The sequence below is a fragment of the Rhodnius prolixus genome, unplaced genomic scaffold, assembly GCF_049639745.1.
Source record: "Rhodnius prolixus isolate KJV_2025 unplaced genomic scaffold, Rpr scaffold_2, whole genome shotgun sequence".
In the NCBI taxonomy this organism is placed as follows: Eukaryota; Metazoa; Arthropoda; class Insecta; order Hemiptera; family Reduviidae; genus Rhodnius; species Rhodnius prolixus.
The window spans coordinates 21,383,906-21,398,591 of record NW_027411592.1 but is presented as its reverse complement, the minus strand read 5'-3'; the positions used below and the strand labels follow the sequence as shown (position 1 = coordinate 21,398,591).

Genomic DNA, 14,686 nt, shown 5'->3' with positions numbered 1-14,686 from the left:
TATATATTATATCTATATATTTATTTTATTAATAAAGAACCTTTGTCATTGGAAATTGTGACTTCAGTTATTAAAATATATTCTCAGAAAACTTTTAATTTATCAACAATTAAATTCTGCTCTCTCTCCCTAAAAGTGGTCTTTGCCACTCAAGGAAATTGTGAACCCTGAAACTTGTTTCCCCGAAATTGCCGTTTGTTAAAAGCGCCACGGAATTTGCTTGGAACTTTATTTAATTTTTTCTTGTGAAAAATTTATATTAAAGTATGTTAAACTTATCGCCTCAGTCCGCCGGTACCTGATCGTAGTGAACAATGAACAAATTAGCATTCCTTTATTTTTTTTAACTGCAGTATGATACCGAACTGAGTTTAGTTCAGTAATACCTTTGACAAAAATACAATGGCTGCGATTATTTTCTCTTAATTATTTTAAAATATAATATTTACACACTATTTGTATCATCCATGAAATGCCCATTAGTACAGGGTTGCCATTTCCTTGGAACGCAATTTTTATTTAGTTTTTCACTTTATTTAAAATTCTTAAAATCATGCTATTCATATAAGAAGTCAAAGAAATAAGTAAATCACTCTAATAAGAATGATTCGCGTAAATAAGGGTTATCCAAAAGTTAACCTCCAGGTGTTAACGTGGCCAGCGATGCCTCAGTCGTCTTAGTTGACTGTCTAGAAAAGCGATTTATTTGAATTTTGCCAAGATCTGATCGAATAGAACGGATAGTCAATTAAAATCCTGTTAGGACATAAAAGTGCATCGACGTTGCTATGCATTAGGATCTTATACTTGTACTTACTTAATCCCAGTTGGAGTGACATAATACCTGATGCCAAATAGTACGTTTTCGGTTTGTGGGAGGTGTAACAACTTTTTGGTCATATCCTCGATACCCAAAAGCCATAATTCTCGGCCCAGTGAATCTCCTTCTTTGAGTCCTTTAGCAGCCATGCTAGACTCTACATCCTCCATCCAGCGCTTCCTTGGTCTGCCCCGTTTGCGTCTTTCTTTCGGGAGATAGTTGTGAACTCTTTTTGGCTAGCGATCTACCTACCTACCATTTTAGGCGCTTAGATTCTATAGTATTCACTATAGTTTTCTTGATGGCTACATTGACTCTAATCGCATTATTAGGGGATACGCTACCTTCTCCTCCAAAAGTCCATCTCCAGTAATCTGAATATCATCTTTCCGATGAAAACTAAAAATAGACACGATTGCAATACTTCCTCTTTTGAATTTGTAAGAGAAATTCAAATATTATTGATAAACAAAAAAAAAAACTACAGTAAAATTTTTAAAATAACTTAATTCTTGTATTTGAATTTTGAGTCGATAATAAGTGAGATGACACTCTCCAAAGAGTAATGTAATATTTACCACACATTAAGTAATGCGCTAAAAGCTACCTAGCGCAACCACCATTTCTCCTATCTACATTATGTAGCCAATAAGAGAGCTACTCTTAGTAATTATTAGATGAATCTAGTTCACTTATTGCTAACTCAATAGCGCTTTCCACAATAATAATGCTACCCTAAATATGGAACCAATTTCCTACAAGAGCTTCAGTTAACCGCAATAAATTAATTATGAGCACCATGAGCTTAATGTAATTATGTGAAAAACTTTAGTTTTGCGTATTATGCTTAAAAGAACTTAAATAAAGTCAATTTGGGTAAAATGAAAAATATTTTTTAATTACTAAGTATATATATATTTTGTTAAAAATAAAATTATGAAACTGCTCAACTTGCAGTACGATATTTCATCTTAAAGTAATACAACTCTTTTTTATTACTGTAGGAGTTTAGAAAAAACTGCATTCCATTTGACTATAATTTTGTTGGAACTGGGCATTTTTAAGAGAATAACTAGTGTTCATAATATTTAGAACCCATATAAAATTACTCTGCCTAATGGGTGAAGACTTTTCTGCAATTGATGAAAACTTCGGAAGTAGCGAATTGTAAGAAAACCCACCAATTCACCTGATGATCCACAAAAGGCAAGGAGTAAACGGCCAAGTTGATGACAAAACTCAACTAAGAGACTTCATTGTTTTTTTATCGCGAACCCCCACCGTGTGGGTAAAAGGCGATGATGATAGATGTAAGTCCGGAACTGATCAGGGATCCCTGCTAAGATATTATCCAGCACTGTTGATTAAACCGCATCTTATGTTCATTGCAGTCTTATTGGTTAAAACTTTTATTTTGATAATTTTGTCAGAAAAAAAGTGCATTTAAGGAGTATTAGGAAGAGGTGTGGAAGTAGGCTTCACCCTAATGGAGCATTTCAAAGTAATGACCGCTCTTAATATTATATTACTATAACAGGGATTAAATATTATAAATATTACAAATTTGTATCAAAATTTTATAAATAAGTTTTTCCGGTGTTTTCCGATTTTGCTTTCGTAAGTAGTTCCGTTTATTCTTTAATTTGTTTTATTCCTAAAGCAAGCAGGTTAATACTTTCATTTGAAACATTATTATTGTTATTATTATTAAGTCCTGCAGCAAGGCAGCTTGGACAAGAGTGTTGATTCCTACTACTTAAGGAAGGTATGATAGGAAACATGGTCATGTAAATTTCTACTTGGCTCAATAATTATGTCGTTTAATACAGGATTCCAAAAATTAAGTCTTACAATTAGTCCACTGCCAACCGATATTACATAATGTAAGTATACTCTGCATTAATTTATCAGCGTCCCTAATAGCGAAATTGTATTCCTAATGGGAAGTAAATCCATGTTGACGTAGCGACCGGTTTACTATTCCTTGAAATTCGAGAAATACACCATTAATCGAACTTCAAAGTGAATATTCCCAGTGCTTATTCGATTCTCCCCAAGGTAATCGCGCCATGACATCGTCCTGAAAACAATAAAATTTATTCCAGGTAAGTCACACTACAGAACACCAAGGACTAAAATCTAAGCTTAAAGATTAGGCCAACAACATCATTAGATCTTAATCAAAATTCTCAACTCCATTAAGAAGTCCTAGTTGTAAGTCCAGGGATAGTCCGCATAATGGGTGTTAAGTTTAGTGGATTTACCCATTCAGAACTTGAGAGCATTTCTGTTTCTCAAATGAAAATTGTTCATCCTTAGGGAATCTTTTATGAATGAGGCGCAAATCCCAAGCATCTGTCCATACCATTTCACAAATAGGTTTTCATTATTTCCACTGATGTTTAATTCATTCTGAAATCTTTTTATTCAGGAAGTGCCGAAGTTTCTTTCCGCTTCTTATTTTTAACATTACATTAAACCTTTTTTCTCGCTAATTATTCTTAGAAAGATGGACGCTCTCTATTGTTTTTCATTTGCATTAATATTTTGAGTAGTCGAGAAAATTATTTGGGTAAGCGATAATATTTAAAATGTTGGAAAATCTAACACTATAGTGTCAAGAACAAGTAAAGCAGCTAAGAGGAGGAAAAACATTGATAAATTGTATTATAGACATTTTTATCAACATAGCTTTGGTGAAATATGTTCCATTAAGTTAACCATTAGAAAAGATGTTGGCAGTGATGAAGAAGAGACCTTACTCGAACGACCACGCACACGTATAGAGGTGGTGTGTTAGGCTAACAAAGAGTAGAAGAGGAGTGTGTGTGAAGTACGAAATGAGTTGGATTGCGCCAGAAAGAAGAAGCAAGTGTGTTGCTTGTTACATTAGTGGGAAGAGTGCTTGGCTGCTTGAGAAGAGATGGGAAGCTGTAGGAGATGAACAGGGTGATCTCTCATGCGCACACTGTGCATGGTGTCATCAAACCCGTCCTCTGCTGTTTCCAGTCTCCACAGCTCCACAATAACTAAGTTTAGTCGGAGGGTAGTTCATCAGTCTAGGGACGCTGCTCCTCTCTCCATACCCAACAGTCTTCTCACTGTTTCAGACCTCCTCAAGACTTATATCATTTAAAAGCCGGGCATGAATCTTCTTCCCACTGAACAAACCCCCATTTCTATCTTAACTCTCCTAATATTTGTTCTTCTTCTAGTCCTTTATAAAGAAATGGATCTTTTTGATAAACTAACTGACGACCAAGTTTAAAAACTTCTTGCCTTAACCCAATTCAGACGCAACAGTTCATTCAGAAATTAGGAGTCAAAGATATATCTGCTACTGCTGTTGTTGTTAGCTTCAACTAGCATCTTTCATCTCTTTTCTGTTCCTCCACATTACCCTACTTCTTTAGCACCTACTTCTTCTTGCTCCATAGTACGATAACTCAAGATTTAAACGCATTCTGCTGATAGTCGGCCCAATTTCAACGATTGCGTAAGAAATCTCGCTCTTGCCTTGGCTCTAGAAGAGCGGAGAATGACTACAATGTCTCTAGCGGCCAGATCGATCTTCTCAGATCCTGACCAGCAGATTCAATACGTATTACTTCTTTGTCTGACCTTAGCCGGTAGTATCACACCACTAAGTCACATATTCGCTTGAACCTTCGTCACCAATAGTAGGTCCACTGCAGACGTGTTGCGCCCATCACAAAGTGGTGTCCAGGCAGAATGAGCTTCTAGGATCTTGAGACCGACAATATGGTGCCCGGTACAGTAGGTCTCGGGTCCTTTTTCTCTTGTCAGAGCAGAAACGCCAGCGTCGTATAAAATTTCATTGGTTATGTTTACCAATAAGTTTATTAATATTGGTAATGTTTAGTGTTAAGGTGATAACTGTTATTGCTCCGATAAACTACAATTTAGTTTTGTAAAATTCAAAGATATGGAATAAAATCACTCGATACTACTTCGAAAATGACGTTTTGTTTTTCCCATCAGATTAGTGCTATGAAGATGATAGTTAAGAGAGAGAGATTAGTGCAATAGGCAAGCGATAGGGGTGCACCATCCCTGTTCGAGTGGTTTTTAAACAACTAGATGGCGCTAATGTCCAAGTTGCGATAAGCCAGGAAATAAATACCTTTTATGTGCCACAAACCACCTTACAATTCAAGGAAAGGTACTTACGGATAATTCGCAGAATTTTGTTTTTCCTTTTTACTAAAAAAACCCTCAAAAAACATCATTTCGAGTGAAAGCTCTGAGAAAAATTAGTCATAATGAGCTTACTATATTTAAATAGAAATCAGGAAAAATCTAATGTAACAGTTTCAAAAAGCACTTCTAAAAACCTACAGCTTTTTTGCTAGAAAAATTCTTTTTAGGGTTTACAATTTTATCTCTGATTATCCCTAAATTAACGAATATATTTTTGGTCCTGTCATATTCAGGAGAACCATTATCCACCTCCGAGAAATTTAAACAACAAACTAACAGCTCGAGAGGTATTTTTCTGTAAGCAAAAGCGGCTCATTCGAGAATTTAATGAATCTTATTATTTTTTTTTTATATATTCGTTGACAGATAAATGCTGAGATTTAGTAGGTACTCTACAATTTTTCTGTTGAGATCGCTCTTAATTGACTAAATCTTAAATAAGAAAGTTAAGGAGATCGTTTTAATAAAATATTTAATTAGTATTAATTATTTTTGAGCTGGAAAAAGCGCATTATTCAGAAAAAGAGCACTTTAGGCAGAGCCCTAGAACTTCACAATATTTGAGCAGTAAATATTTATACAATTAATTATTAAACGAAATTTTATTTTGTGACTTCTCATCAGTAATTTGGGAAATCAAAATGTGTTGTTAATAGTGTTTCAGCCATTCAGATTTTAAAAAGTAGTTATTTATTTCACACTAATTGCTATAAGTATAAGTAAACTTAAAATGACTGAACGAACAAATGCATTGTAGCTAGATTTAATGTGTGTGATTGTATTTACGATATTTGGATGAATGTATTTATATGCATGAGTGTTTTTTGTTAGAATGATAGTTTTAGTTTAGAATGAACTAGTGTAGTGTCATTCAGCAACATTGTCAGGTGCGAAGGACCATAGATCTTGAGCACCTTTAAAAAGAACATTAAAAAAAAAAGACATTTCAATTGAAAATAAAGTAAAAAAATTGTAAGATGGTTTCATCAAACTTTTTTAGAATGAATGGTACGTTGGTCCTTCAGTCTGAAATTTATTTTTTATCGCATCTTTTAAGAATTGTCGTTAAATTTTTGTTTTTTGCTTTTTTAATCGACTCTAAAAACAAATCACTAAATCATCAAAATCACAAAATTATTTGTATCCAGAATTATGTTCGTTTAAACCAATGTAGCCAGGGGTTAGTATGCGACAGAACATTGGACAGTTGTATTTTTTATGGGACAATATGTACTTAGGGACAACAGTGGGAATAGTAATGCCATGTCCTCACTGTACGATAATACTAATAAGTCTGGAAATCCAACAGCCACAGCACCCGGTTCGCTACCACTTGTTGTTTAGGCTTTGTATGAAATATGAGCTGCACGCAGGTGGTTTTCAACCGCACAATATCTCTCGCTTTTTCTCTCCAACAAAACAAAATGTTATACCAGTCTTTGTTTGAAAAGTCGATTTTCTTTTTGCAAAAGTAAAGCCAGTGCAATCACTTAATTTGAAAAAACTTTTCGCATTACATTTCGCAAACATTTTGTATTAACATGGAGGTTTATCCTTATTTTGGGTGTTAGGACCATCCAATAAGATTTCCTCAATGAACCCATGCAATATAGACGGAGTATTTACAGCATTACTGTATTTTTTATTCTTATAGGCAGACTAGAAATCAGTGAACACTGCATTTCTGTAAAAATTAATGGTTAGGTCTTAATTTGAAACTATAGATATAAAATTGTAAAGGGTTCAGATGACTTGAAGAGGAGGTTTATGATGCGGGAAATGGTTAGAGATTTTAATGAGTTGATATTCGGAATATGAATTACGAGTTTACGAAAATAAATAAATATATATATTAACAATAATTTAGACGTTTGTAAAGATATACTACAATAATTTAAAATGATTTAAATTGTAACTAGAATGCACAACTACAATGACGTTAAATAGATATATGTTTAAATACTTAGATAGGGACGCGCTCGCGGTGTAACTCGCTGGTAGAATCTTGATGTTACGCTGGTAAAATACTGAAGAATAATCCTCGACTGATTCCCACTTCCTGTAGCGAGACCATATATAGCCATGACCACACATTGACAAGTCTTGTAATTACGGGTCACACTCAAACATCTCTTGCCGTGTGTTGACCCTAGTCTTGAATAGGCCGGTGACAGGTGTTGGAAGTTATCAAAGGGCTGTAGCCAGGTATTCGGTCCTTTGAGTGTTTGTAGCCAGGTGGTCACTGTATACTGACCGTATAAATGGCCCTTTTGAAAGCGGTGTGTCTTTGGCGGCGGTCCCTTTTTGCCCGTGCACTGACCGCGGCACTGGACCTAAATACTAGCGTCTGACTGGCACCACCAGTTATAATTTTTATAATTAAAAATTATATATTTTTCCTCTGTTATCACATCACAAAATGATTAGCTACTCGTAACCAATGTTAACTCAACATTTACTACATGGCAAGAAATTTTGTGAAATGATCAAACCAAAAGCTAAAGATTGTGCGTTGACATATAAATTGTATTTAGTTATCATTTTTTACATAATTTTTCAAAGATAGGAATCCCAATTGCTGCGAATTTGAAACTGAGCGACTCTGTGTCAAAATGAAGTCGATGCACCACAGTGATGTTAGTTGAATGCCTATTTAGTAACAATTAGGGCTTGAGAATTACCCAGGACCCCTAACGATCAATTTGGTAGCGTGTACCAAATGATTTAGAAATACCTCTACGTTTCTATTAGATGGATTGATTACTTAGAGTCGGATTCAGTTCATTAATTGGTCACAGTACGATTCTACATTTCGGTTACTTAAATACACCAAGTGGTTTTTTGATGTGCTTTTTGCGCTCGTTGCTGTCACACTGTTTTCATCAAGGCTATCTAAAATTGAGAGAATTGATCGAAGACCAAAAAATTAAAAGATTCTTGATGAGTTGATATGTTATAAAATCTATGTAACTCTATGTAAACTATGTAAGCTTTTAAAAACGACTTTATATCTCTAAAAATTTGGTGCTGTAGTGTTGATTGAAATCCTTTTTTAATATCGACGCCCTCAAACTAAATGTTAATTTCAGTGCACATACCAAAATAAAACGCGAACTCTTCCATTTTGCTTTAGAAAACCTTACTCTAAATAATTTTGATAAAAATGTAGTTAGGCTCGCAGTGATGGATAACATCTCTGACTTAATCCTTCTTAACATAGCTCGCACGTCTCATGAATCCCTGGTTCCGGTTTCATCAACATCAGAGGTTGGTTAATCAATTTGGAGTACAGAATTCGATGTAAAATTTGGCGCACATTGTGGAGGCGACTCATTACTCGTACTCAAATATACCAGATATAGGCGGTGAAACTCTGTTCTTGATGTGAACTCTCGAATGTGCATCATTCGGCTAGTGGCTTGCACGTCGCTCGTCCCTAAGTGCAAGTACATGACGAGGTAAGATGTCCTATAGAAAGTGCATCTCGCTAGAAACCCTAACCTGTTGCGGTGCACTTCTTCTTACTTCACGTACAACCCTCCACTGGTCCGTGAAGACCTCCAAAGTCTTGTCCACAGAAGACGTCTCGTGCTGACCGAACCATCATCTACAGAGCCTTGAATGCCGAAGAGCAAGGTCAAGTACATTTGATTGATATCTCTGACTATGCCTATGTAGCAAGTACAAGCTTCTAAATCTAGAGTGTCGGCAGCAAAAATAACTGCCTCACATATATTCGACAAAAAAAAGAAAAAGATAATAAAAAATAGAATAGAATAGTACCTTCCTTGTCTATGAGGTCCCTGTGGTCATCTGGGCCTCCAGAACTAGTTGCATTAACGAAGAAAAATGGGTTTGAAAGAAGATATATTATTACTTTGCAGGAAGTTGTGCCATAAAGTTCGGCAAGAGCACACCAAGATGGTTCCTTTTGCAAATTAAGTTACATCAACAGATTTCTTTTCTCTTTTTTATCTGCATGGCGTAAAATTAAAGATAATAGTAATAATAACAATAATCTGGCGCTAATGTCCCTGGGGATTGCCGATTTCCAGGTGACTGCCATTTCGCACCATGCATGACGAGAGTAAATTTGGATAATAATAATAGGGAAGATATTAGCTCAGAGCTTAGTGCTTTGCATTCCCACGCATAGATCCCGGGTTCGAATCCAAATGTTGCCTTTTTGATTCTCTCTACCAAGGAGTTTCTTACAGCTCATGCCTGGTGATGGACAATGTTGCCTGTACCACTAAACGAAGACCGGCAGTGCTCACAAAAAGGCTTCTAGCGCCAAGGACCAAAGATGTTCTTGCACTTTAATTTAAATTTTATTCATAATATGTATGTAATTTATAAGTGTATAAACAAAGTCAATAAAGTCAGTTAACAAGACTTGTTTGAGATACCAAATTATGTCATATGCTCAAGGAAATAAATTGTTTAAAAGATTTAGTAATATGTACTAAGAACTGAAAAAATCTTAACGAATGATAAAATGTACCAAAAGAATTTTCTTAAGTTTACATTTTATGTTAAATATTAAAAAATAAACATATATATGTATAAAACTTTTGGGCAACTGTGTAGTATTAAGAAGGGAATGTTAGCAAGAACGATGTCAAAAAGAAAAGGAGAATTTACGATGTGTTCTGTTTTATAGAGACGACTGGGCTGAGGAGGAGGAGTACACCTCTAACAAAAAATACGAGAAGAAGGACGAGGAGGAGGAGAGGGGAGGAAGCAAAGCCACAGGATGAGAGAAAGGAGGTAGAAGAATACTTTCCTCTTGAAAAGAGATATCATGATCCTTAAGATTTGTTTGATCCTTACATCCTCTCTGGAGAGAGTTGATTTCCCTTGAGATTGGCTAGAAATTATATATAACTGTCTTATCGTTTCCATCAATAGTGATATCAGGTTGTATTGATTATTACCGGCTAATCCTAAACACCATTTTTATTATTATCATAGAATTAAAGAGAGGAAAGGAATACCTATTTTTTCAGGCCGGTTTTACTTCCAATTATGTCACGTACGAAGGCGGATAGCAAACATACTTTACTATAAGTTACTCATATTGAATATTAAATACAATCCATAGCCTATACCGTGTATCGAACCCAGAACCACAATACATCTTAGCTCGTCTTTAATAGGTCTAAGCCAACGCGGCATTTTTATCGTTTTACAGGCAACATCAAGGAACAGTAAGCTGTAAACCAATGGACAGTCTGCTGAATTTGCTCCTAGCATCTCATGTAGATATTCTGCACTTTTGTTCAAAATTATGGAAGTGGACTTTCACCTTTTATCTTGTTTTTCGCTCCTAAGTTATTAAGCACATGCTAAGTTAAACCTTTTACTTAAGAACTGCTACAAGTTAAAAACTGAAAAACACAATATTATATTTTAGTGGGGGTTTTAGACTCAAACTTTACACATATTTATTCGATTGATACCAGAATTCAGCTTCTCACTCTCCATGCTTGAGTACTGGTGTCGGTTGTTACCAGAATTCAGCTTCTCTCTCTCTCTCTCTCTCTCTCAGCATATTACTCCTCATTTTATTTTTTTTAATTGGCTGAATGTCAAGTATAGAAGGAAGTATTTATTGGGAAGGTTTCTGTTTATGCTTCTAAAAAATAAACGTCCTGAATATTTATTTAATCTGTTTATTAGGAAGGCCCAATTAGATTTAAAAAATACCAGAACTGCTAATTTCAAATTTTATATTTCTCCATATCGAACAGTTACCTATAAAAATTCATTTCTTGTGCAATCTTCTCTTTTCTGGAATTCTTTACCTCTTACATTAATTCATAAAAGTACAATAGCTTCATTTAAAAATGCATTGTATGATTTCTTAATGCAGTCCTTCATAGAAGACGCTTCTCATTAGAGAATTTATTATTTAGTTTTATATCTATTAATTAAGTGTATTTCAATGTAATTTTTGTTATAATAATTTTACTTTTATATTGCTTTTACTTATAGAGAACTTATTGTAAATAATTTTGTAATTTAAATTTTGTTTGTTGTCCTTAAGGGATATTGTCCCAGGACAAAATAAAAGTTTCTTTCTTTCTTTCTTTCTTTCTTTCTCTCTCTCTCTCTCTCCACGCTTGAGTACTGGTGTCGGTTGATACCAGAATTCAGCTTCTCTCTCTCCAAGCTTGAGTACTGGTGTAGGTTGATACCAGAATTCAGCTTCTCTTTCCATGCTTGAGTACTGGTGTCGGTTGATACCAGAATTCAGCTTCTCTTTCCATTCTTGAGTGCTGGTGTAGGTTGATACCAGAATTCAGCTTCTCTCTCTCCATGCTTGAGTACTGGTGTCAGTTGATACCAGAATTCAGCTTCTCTCTCTCTCCATGTTTGAGTACTGGTGACGGTTGGTACCAGAATTCAGCTTCTCTTTCCATGCTTGAGTACTGGTGTCGGTTGATACCAGAATTCAGCTTCTCTCTCTCCATGCTTGAGTACTGGTGTCGGTTGATACCAGAATTCAGCTTCTCTTTCCATGCTTGAGTGCTGGTGTCGGTTGGTACCAGAATTCAGCTTCTCTTTCCATGCTTGAGTGCTGGTGTAGGTTGATACCAGAATTCAGCTTCTCTTTCCATGCTTGAGTGCTGGTGTAGGTTGATACCAGAATTCAGCTTCTCTCTCTCCATGCTTGAGTACTGGTGTCGGTTGATACCAGAATTCAGCTTCTCTCTCTCCATGCTTGATTTTCTTCGATTATTTTCAAGTACCAAAGAATTCAGAAGCACCCCATGTTCCAATAATAATAATAATAATAATAATAATGTCAAAAGTTAGAAGCAAAGCTATATCAGCTAACTTGTGCATAATCACTTATGTCAATTGTGACCATATATGTGTCAAAAATTAATGACGTAACCGCATTCACGATTTGAATTGAATATTTTCATGAGGCAACGATACTTTATAAAACATTAAATCAATAGATAATGATAGAATTTATCATGTTAATTGATTAAAGTAATCATATGAATAAAATGTAATGACTTAAATATATTATTAGAAAACATTTTTCGTTTTATTTTAATGCATGAGCAAATGTATTGTTCTCAATTTATTTTATTTTTTTAACTCATACGAGGATTCGAGTAAATAAGAAATGTGGAATGATATGGAAATAGAATACAATGGGGCGGGCTAAAAATGATTCAATAACTGCTGATTTAAAACATTTTTCAACGATGGCATCTGAACTTATCAATAAGAAATTGTTCAGCATAAAAATGGTAAGCCGGATTTATTAGGTCAGTCATAAAATGCTGACGGCAACTAATAGCAGATTTTCTGTCAGTAAGACAATAGAATACAATCAGAGAAAGTCATGATAGCAAAAAAGTGGATAATAAAGTAAGGGAATCGAACAAATACTCTCTACTTTACTGTTCCATTTTCATTGTTTAGTTTAACTTCTAGAGAAAATATTATATTCGTGCCAAATTTTAAAGAATTTGTGACAATACTACATTATAATGTTATTGATGGTAGCCACATTACAGGTGATTAATAAAGTGAAATATGTTGAAGAGGCATAGCGTACGAAGTTGCATACTTTAAGTTCAATTTTATTAGAACTTTCCGATAGGTGCATTAGTGTTGATCGTCAAAAACTGCACTTAAAAAGCGTAATGTTGGAAATCACCCAAATTTGACAAATTTTTTTTTTCTCTATTTCTATCAAACATAAAATTCCCGAATTTTCTTTAAAATATAGGGCAAATCCTTGTTTACAGGAGAAATTATTTTGCAAACACATAGATTTAATAAATTTTGAAAAAAAAGTTTGTAAACAACGTAGCGCCGAAACGCGCTCACCGATTTTCATGAATGAGGTGTCATTCGATTCGGAATTTCGTGTAGATGTGCCTTATGGGGAATCTGAGTGCTGTACTTTCTATGAGTGAGGGAGGAGTTAGCCTCATTTATGTACGACCCCATCTTAAACATTTATTAGGTGCAAATAACTCTTATCACGATTTTGATAAACTTTGGCAGAAAGAAGTGGTTAGAGCTTCCGTACGTGACATTAAAGTGCCACCCTGCTCTTACAGTTACTAACGGGAAGTAATGAAATCGTTCAAATTATCGACGCGTGAACTGATTTTCATGAATGAATTCTCAGTCAATTCGAAATATAGCTCTTAGTTATGGCTTTTTGGGTATATACTTTAAGAAAGTAGTTCGCCTCCACGTAAGATGGTCCCCCTCTTGAACTATTAAGAAATAGTTATGCTAGAAATGATATACATATCTAAGACAGAAAACAGTTTAAATTTCAAAACAGACACGAACAATTTAAACAACATATAAGCAAACTTACTACAAAATACTTGACAATTGGCAACACTGACTTCCACACAACCTAACACATATTACACATAGACCGATCACACTCAGTCAATGAAAAGACAAGTCAGAAGACACACCAACCCTGAAATGTAAATGTATTACTTTCTAAACTAGGTAAATAATTTTTGTAAATTTCGTTTTATTATACATATTCATTTCAACAGAATCATTGTTAACAAACTGTAAATATGTTCCACAGCCCTGAAGATGACCTAGTCCCTAGGTCGAAAGCTCGGCAAAATAAATTTTACTCGACTGAAATGGCAATTATTTTTTCATCCTATTGAAACTATGAATCAGTCACCAAAAAGAATGAACAACAATATTAAGAAATAGTTCTTAATAGTTTTCTCGGTAAATCTTCGCCCCATTTCAATAAAATCTGACAGGAAGAAGAAATAGCAGGACAAGTATTGTCGGTTTCGCTGTTTAATTTCTCTTTACCCATTTTGGGAGAAGTACTGTAATCGCCGTTTAATTTTAATTACTTTTCTTAAGTGAAAGTAACGTATTCGCGGTTTAATTTCTAATACGAAATTGATGTTTACCTACAAAAAATACCTTCCATTTTTATTCGAAATGTTTGACGAAGAAGATTGTTTTTGCGAAGATTTGGAAACAGCAATTCTAGGCATCACTTTAAACAATCTCTCCAATGGTAGATAAAGTTCCGCTGTTACGCAATATCAAGTTATAATGAAAGTATTGCTTACGTATCCCAAATGTTAAGAAAATCTATAAAGCAGATAAGCAACTTTAAAGTATCGACTTTTAAAGGTTTGGAATTTTCCGGAAAATTGCATTATTGATTATTTTAAAAGTTAAATGATAATTAAAAAAATATTAAACTACAACTTCAATGGAAATTATACGTAGTAATAATATCAACGAGTTAGAAACGTTCGAAAAAGCTTACGCGTTTTATTCATAGATTATAATAATGATATCATTCAAGTAATTTTACTGCATTAAATTTTTATTAATACTGTTTAGAATTAATTAGATGTCACAGACCTTTTTGCTGGCCATTTTCATATACGAAATATTTGCATAGTAAAGAATAGTTTACCATTTAACTTAGATTGATTGTAACAAGTGGCAATAAACTATTAATCATTAAATCTGTAGGTTGGGTCTTTTGTCCAATTACTTGAGTTTGAAGATATAAAATATGTTTGCACGAAAATGGAGAGCGTTTAGTAACAATAAGAGAAATAATTTTCAAAAGAAATGGTTGAGAGCTGTCTAGGTAGA

The 14,686-nt window shown here is 34.4% G+C and overlaps 1 protein-coding gene across 2 annotated transcripts in view; it reads right to left on the bottom strand.

Annotated features, from left to right (window-relative positions):
* Nucleotides 1-14,686, bottom strand: part of LOC141449260 (glutamate receptor 1-like) — a 950,852-nt gene that overhangs the window by 174,807 nt on the left and 761,359 nt on the right. The gene's annotated exons all lie outside the window — the stretch shown is intronic.